The sequence below is a fragment of the Cebus imitator genome, unplaced genomic scaffold (genome assembly GCF_001604975.1).
Source record: "Cebus imitator isolate Cc_AM_T3 unplaced genomic scaffold, Cebus_imitator-1.0 Scaffold667, whole genome shotgun sequence".
Lineage (NCBI taxonomy): Eukaryota > Metazoa > Chordata > Mammalia > Primates > Cebidae > Cebus > Cebus imitator.
In genome coordinates this window covers 94,964-101,972 of record NW_016107982.1, presented here as the reverse complement: position 1 = coordinate 101,972, position 7,009 = coordinate 94,964, and the positions used below count along the sequence as shown (strand labels likewise).

At 39.5% G+C, this 7,009-nt stretch overlaps 1 long non-coding RNA gene across 1 annotated transcript in view; it reads right to left on the bottom strand.

Annotated features, from left to right (window-relative positions):
• Nucleotides 1–5,909, bottom strand: part of LOC119469470 — a 14,327-nt gene extending 8,418 nt beyond the window's left edge. The window contains exons 1-2 of the long non-coding RNA XR_005198294.1: nucleotides 5,792–5,909; nucleotides 5,396–5,557 (exon numbers count right to left, since the gene is read on the bottom strand). This is a non-coding gene — a long non-coding RNA (uncharacterized LOC119469470). The remainder of the gene's footprint in view (nucleotides 1–5,395; nucleotides 5,558–5,791) is intronic.
• Nucleotides 5,910–7,009: the final 1,100 nt, after the last annotated feature.

Genomic DNA, 7,009 nt, shown 5'->3' with positions numbered 1-7,009 from the left:
TTTTTTTGAGATGGAGTTTCGCTCTTATTACCCAGGCTGGAGTGCAATGGCGCAATCTCGGCTCACCGCAACCTCCGTCTCCTGGGTTCAGGCAATTCTCCTACCTCAGCCTCCTGAGTAGCTGGGATTACAGGCACGTGCCACTATGCCCAGCTAATTTTTGGTATTTTTAGTAGAGACGGGGTTTCACTGTGTTGACCAGGATGGTCTCGATCTCTTGACCTCGTGATCCACCCGCCTCGGCCTCCCATATTCTATCCTTTTATTTTTAATCTATATTTTACTTTAAAAATTATTTCCAGGCCAGGCATGGTGGCTGATGCCTGTAATCCCAGCGTTTTAGGAGGCCAAGTTGGGAGGACTGAATGAGCCCAGGAGTTAAAGACCAGCCTGGGAACATGGTAAACCCAATTTCTACAAAACAAAAAAGGAAAAATTAGCCAAGCATGGTGGTGTCTGCCTATAGTGCCAGCTACTCAGGAGGCTGAGGTGGGAGGATAGCTTGTGCCTGGGAGGCAGAGGTTGCAGGGAACCGAAATCACACCATTGAATTCCAGCCTGGGCAAGAGAGCCAGACCCTGTCTTTCTCTATATATATTTCTGTAATGACATGCAATTTACCACATGCAATAAACAGATGTGATGTCTGGCTTCTGAGCCTCAATTCTTATTATTGGAGAATGCACTGGGGTTTGGTCTGAAATTGTACAAAGTTTGGTCCATACCTAAAAATTAAATGTTCAGACTAATACATGAGTTTATTTTCTTGTTTTTTTCTCCTACATACAAACTTCATAAAGTAAACAGTAGTTTATTGAATACAATGATCACTGAAAAGAGAAAATCAGAGTTTTACTATAATAAGCTTATCCTGTGTGTGGTAAGTAACTTACTCAAGTGGAGAAGAATCACATAACACTCACTTAAGCAGAGAGGGATCAGGTAATTAAAGAATATTTGTTTGTTTTTTATCCTAGAATTATTTAAGTAAGAGGGAAACGTCTCAGAAGTACAAAAATATTTACTAATAATTGACTGCTTACAAAATTAGCTCCTATCCACAAACTCAAAGACTACTGTCTATGTTAGGTAGCACCTTATTGATTATTTGTCAGTTCTGTGCTTCGGCAATGCAAAGCAATTGCAGATCCAATAAATCTTGCCCCCAAAATGCAGGATTTTGTAATGCCTATGAAAGAGAGAAAGCTTCTTTAGTTGAACACAAAGCCATTTGACACATAAGGATCTAGTAAAGTCAGATGGTTAACAATTAAGAGAAAAATGGAGAAGAATGATTGTAAGATAAATGCTTCAGAGGAGAAAGATTTAAGTACCAAAGATGAAAGAGAGGCTTTTGGGAAAATTGATGAAGGCTTCAAACACTTTCACAAAAGTGCTTCTCTTGATTACCACACTGTGAAAGTCAAATATGAAATGAAAGATATGGTATCTTCTGCCACTGAAATTAGTCAGAAAAAAAAACTATGCCTGTCCAGAATCAATCACTGCTTGATTCATGCTGTGTTCATTCTGACATCTTATGTGTAGTTGCATTTATAACCTAAATTATGGTAACTTTAGAATCAAATTTTGTAATTTTCTTCTCATTTTTTGAGATAAAATTTCAATCAAACATTTTACAATTTGGTATACATTTTTGGTCCGCATTTTAATTGCATTTCTTTTAAATGGTCTTTTTCCAGTAGAGCATCACTTCCTGTAATGGGACAACTGTCACTTCCGGGAATAGAATCTCATGAAATGATAGATTTGAATTTTCAGAAGCCATCATGTTTACGACTCTTTTCCAAATAAAGAAATTAAGACTGAATGAGATCGTTACCTGTCCAAAGGTTATAAACAAACTCTATGAAACATTTTAATGGAGTGTAAAAATCCCAATTTGGCTAAAATAATTTTTAGACAACAAGGATGATTCTTTTGAAGACAGTGCTTCTAAACTTGAAACCATTGCTTTTTCTACTTTTTTGAGACAGAATCTCACTCTGTCACCCAGGCTGGAATGCAGTGGTGTGATCTTGGCCCACTGAGACCTCTGCTTCCCATGTTCAAGCAGTTCTCTGCCTCAGCCTCCCAAGTAGCTGGGATTACAGGCACCCACTACCACGCCTGTCTGATTTTTTTATTTTTAGTAGAGATAAGGTTTCACCATCTTGGCCAGGCTGGTCTTGAACTCCTGACCTCATGATCCACCTGCCTTGGCCTCCCAAAGTGCTAAGATTACAGGCGTGAGCCGCTGCGCTCAGCTGAAATCATTTCTTTATATAAGAACAACTACTACGTTTGCCATATTTTGTTCTTATATATTCTGTATCTACCACTTCCTCTGGAATTGTCATTCTCTGCTCATCCTACAAATCACTTCCAGCTCAGTGTTTATTTTTATTTTCTCCTTCACTTACTATAATCTGTGGTGAATCATTATGCAATTAATTCAAATTACCAACATATCATTCTAATAATCTTTTTAACTACACTAAAATGAATGTGGTCCTGACTTAGCAGGTACTGTCTAGAATAGGAAACCATATAAATGTACCTGCTTTGCTGTTGTTCCAGGGATGATGACAATATCATGTTCTTACAGTGTTTTTTTCTCCCCATTTCCACCCCACTCAGCATCCCTACCTCTCCATTTGCCCCAGACTTCTCAAAGTGGTGATCCATGATTCACAAATGGCCTATAACATGTTTTCTTCCCAAACCTATATGATTTTTTAAAATTCGATTTAGTGGCCAGCTTCAAAAAATTGAAATCCAGATTTCTAGCTTCTCTTGAGAAAAAAAAAAAAAAAAAAGACCAGATCTTGCAATAATTATTTGCCATCTGCACCAGTCAGCTAAGGCTTGGTAACAACCAAACCCTTTTGCTCAGCACCACTTTGAAGTTTTCATAAGTCCCATCAAGCTCTGTGGTTCCCTGAAAACATAGAATGTTGATAGTTATTTTGTGTTTGTGCTAGTCTTTTCCATATAGCGTAATTAAGGTGAAATATGTCTTGTATTCATATCCCTGGAGAAAGTAGGAGAATGGAAAAGACAGGGAGGTGGCAGATAGCCCTCTTACACTCATTTGTTTCACTCAAGGATACTGTGGGTACTACAGTTGGCAATACCTGATTCAGCCTATTGCTTCAATGCCATTTAATGTTTGTATTAGTCAGGATTCTCCAGAGAAACAGAACCAATAGGTGATAAACATGTATATATTTAATATTATATGTTAAATGTATGTATGTGTGTGTGTGTGTGTACATATATATGTACCTATGTCTCTATCCCTATCTATCTATATACATATGGGGAGAGGGAGGATTTATTATAAGTGATCGGCTCATGTGATTATGGAGGCTAAAAAGTCCCAAGAGCTGCTGTCGGCAAGCTATAAGCTGAGGAAAGCCGGTGGTATTGTTCCAGTCCTGAGTCTAAGGACTTGAGAATTGGAGAGCTAATGGTATAAATTCAAGTTCAAGTTCAATCTGAAGGCCTGAGAACCAGGAGTATTGAGAGCAGAAAAAGATTGATATCCCTCTAACAGTAAGAGAGAAAGAATGAGTCCTCCATTCCCCCATGTATTTGTTTTATTTAGGCCCCCAACAGATTGGATGAGGCCTACCCACATTAGGGAGAGCCATCTACTGAGTCCACTGGTTCAAATAGAAGCACACTCACAGACACTTTAAGAAATAATATTTGACCAGCTATCTAGGCATCTCGTGGCCCAGTCCAGTCAACATGCAGAATTAACCATCCCAGTGATCATGTAGTAGAAATGAAGAATATGAATCAGTACAAGAATTAATGCACAAAAAAGGGTAGATATGCTTCACATACCAAGGGGTATGTCATCAGAGATATTCCACCAATGTTGGGAAGTTCACACTACAAATCTTAAAAGCAGAAGGTTTTCCTACTGGACTACTGTATATATAATTGTCAGACTGTTTGTTTGCAATCTCTTGCCCTTAAACCCAGGGAATTTGGGGACCTGCCAGAAATGAAAAGAAGGCAACACAAGTATCCCTCTTGATATTTACAGCTTAAGAATCATCCTGGATATATTTGCTTATTTTCAGCTTCCTTCCCTCCTCCTTTTACATGTGTGTTGTTAGGAGGATCCGTGCTATCTTAACCTGATTTAAACTTAAATGGAAACATTTGTCTGTTTTATCATGATAAAGAACAAACTAGCGCCTTTTTCCTCTTCCCCAGTAAAGAAATCTTTAGAATGTGCAAAACTGTTGATAGCAAATCCCAATTCCCGAAAGACAGACCGATCATTTACTTAGTTTTCTACCTTGGGGGCTACACTGGAGATCTCAAAGGTCAAGTCCCAAGTCAAAGCTTGAGTGGAATATTTTAAAATACAGCCAGTAACCAAGAGAGTTAAAAGCTCTTTGGCATGCTTATATCTGACCTTCATCTATTAACCTCAAGGAAAGGTAATGAAACTTGCATTCATGAGAGATGATATTATCTACTTCAGGATAAATCTATTTAATGAATAAGTAATAAGCAAAATTTTAAAGACAATGAAATTCCTGGGGACTCTTAGAAAATTTAAATTTGCAATTTGGGAATGTGTTTACCATATGACTATGAAAATGATAATGAGCCCACAATTTCTGAGCCAGAAAATTTCTTCATTACTAAATAATGCACTAGAAAGAAAACAAACCACCACCATAGGCATCTGCAATGGCCAATGTGGATTAAATGTGGATTTTAGAACCTTGTTTTAACTAGCTGTATTAAAATACCCTTGTCACAGCATTGAACAATAATCAAGACACTAGGAAGGAGACAAGGAATAGAAAGACATGAAACAGCTCAGATAGAACTATCTTCATCATCAGTGACGTGTAGAATGATTCGAGGGACAGGAGAAAGTTAACCTTGGTGAGCGAGTTTAATTTGTGTATGTTTGTCTATTTATACTCAGGTAAGACAAAAAATTAAGTGACAGCATATAATCATGCCTTGATTCACCATTTTCAGAGCCCCACTCCACCCATAACCATTACTTACTGAGGAAACGGGGAACTCCACAGGCATCCAAGACGCTTCACTATCTAGCTGTCACTTCTTTGCTTTAAACAGACTTTCTACTATTCCGCTCAAGAGGTAGTAAAACCTAGTGGTTAAGAATCTGTGATTAAATTCTCATTCTACCACTAACTAGTTATGGGATAAGGTCACACAATTTATTTTGGCCTCCATTTCTCCACCTATAAAAGAAGGTTACTCATCATAGGCTTAAACAAGGATTAAATGAGATTGTCTATGTCACGTGCCTACGCACGTCCCTGACATAGAGTAGGTATACTAGAAATGTTAGCTATTAGCTTCTCTCTATTTTATGGCAGTGACCTACCTTCAGGGTTTTGTGAGGTTTTAGCCCTTCCTGTTCAAAGGCTCTGCCCATCTCATCTCTTCAAGTCCAAATTAATCCTTCAAATGCCTCTCCAGATAGCTCCCCAATACCCCAACTCCTCTGAAAATCACAGTTCACCTCTCCTGCCTCCTCTTCTGTTCCCTGAAAGACACACTCAGCAACTGAGCATCAGCTCCATGAGGACAGGAAGCAGGACCCTGCCATTTTCTTCATATGCTGGCAACCCCAGCATCTAACAAGTATTAGGTGTTGGGTAAATACTAGGTGATGAGAGAGGCAGAGAGAAGGAAAGGTGAAATGAGGGGAGAAGAAGGGAGCCTGAGAAAGAAGAGGCAAATGCAGGGTGAGAACACAAATGCATGCAAAAGCAGCCACCCATAGAAGGCCAAGGAAGGAAGGACAAAGTGGGAGAGAGTAAGAAGCAGATTAGAGGTAGCTGTGACATTCCCCTCCGCGGCTGCTGCTGCCAGCCTGTAAATGGCTCCTGCAGCTCTTCAGTGGGATCTCTGCTAGAATAAAGCAGCTCTGTGTAAACAATGTCCCTGTGTGGTCATCAAGGAATGTGTAATAGGCTCTCTGTGTGAAGGAATATATAATAGACTCTCTGATGAGATCGCCACTTTGCCCCTTGCTATTTCTGTGTGCCGCTCTGATCCAATCTCAGAATATATTACAACTAGGACCACTGGAATTTTAGTGTTGATGGAGCTGAAGGGGAGAAGGAGAAGCCTTAGTAAGGCTCACAGATTTTGAATGATGATGACCACCACCACCACGCCTGAGCTGCAGTCAGCCCCAGCCTTGCAGTCTGTGGAAATCATTCTCACTATGATGCTTGTTCACAATTCTGGCTCTTTCCTCACCTATGCTCTGTAGTGGCTGCTGCCTGTTATCCCTAAAGGATAGATTGGGGGGATTTTTGTCTATTTTCAGCCATCCTGTTAGAACTCAGTAAGTAATCCTCTTTCAGGGGTGTCTCTACCTGATATTTTCACTATATACTATCTAAACACAAGCCACTGAAGAGGTCCTGATAAGAAAGGTCAAGCTGGGCGTTGCTGGGGGCAAGAGGTTGTCACACCTGGATTCTCCTCCACAGAACCCTGCTCTCCAGAGCTCAGGGTAAACTTACAGGCTACATGCACAGCTGCTTGTGATATGTGGCTTCAGAGATGTAGGAAAAAGCCTTACTCCCAAATTCTCCCAGATTGGCCTCTGCTTTATCAATGATCATGGATGGAGGTAAGGCACAGCCTACACATACCTTGCAATAATAAATAGAGTTACATCTACTATGTCACTAGTCTAGCACTATGCATTTTACAGATATTATGTGGTTTGAATTCATCCCTATACCAATTGTATGAATTCATATATTCATTTTTACAACAGACAGATACTAAGTAGTTACTATGTTCCCAAAAAAAAGATGGATAAAGGAGTTTACAAAACCAGGTCCCCACTCTCACTGTTTTACAGAAACAACCAATATATATACAACATATCAGGGATTACAAATCCTGAAGAAAATAGGCAGAGCACAGTCATGGAATAGAGATGTGATTGGGATGGGGAGGACTGTTATTTTATTCC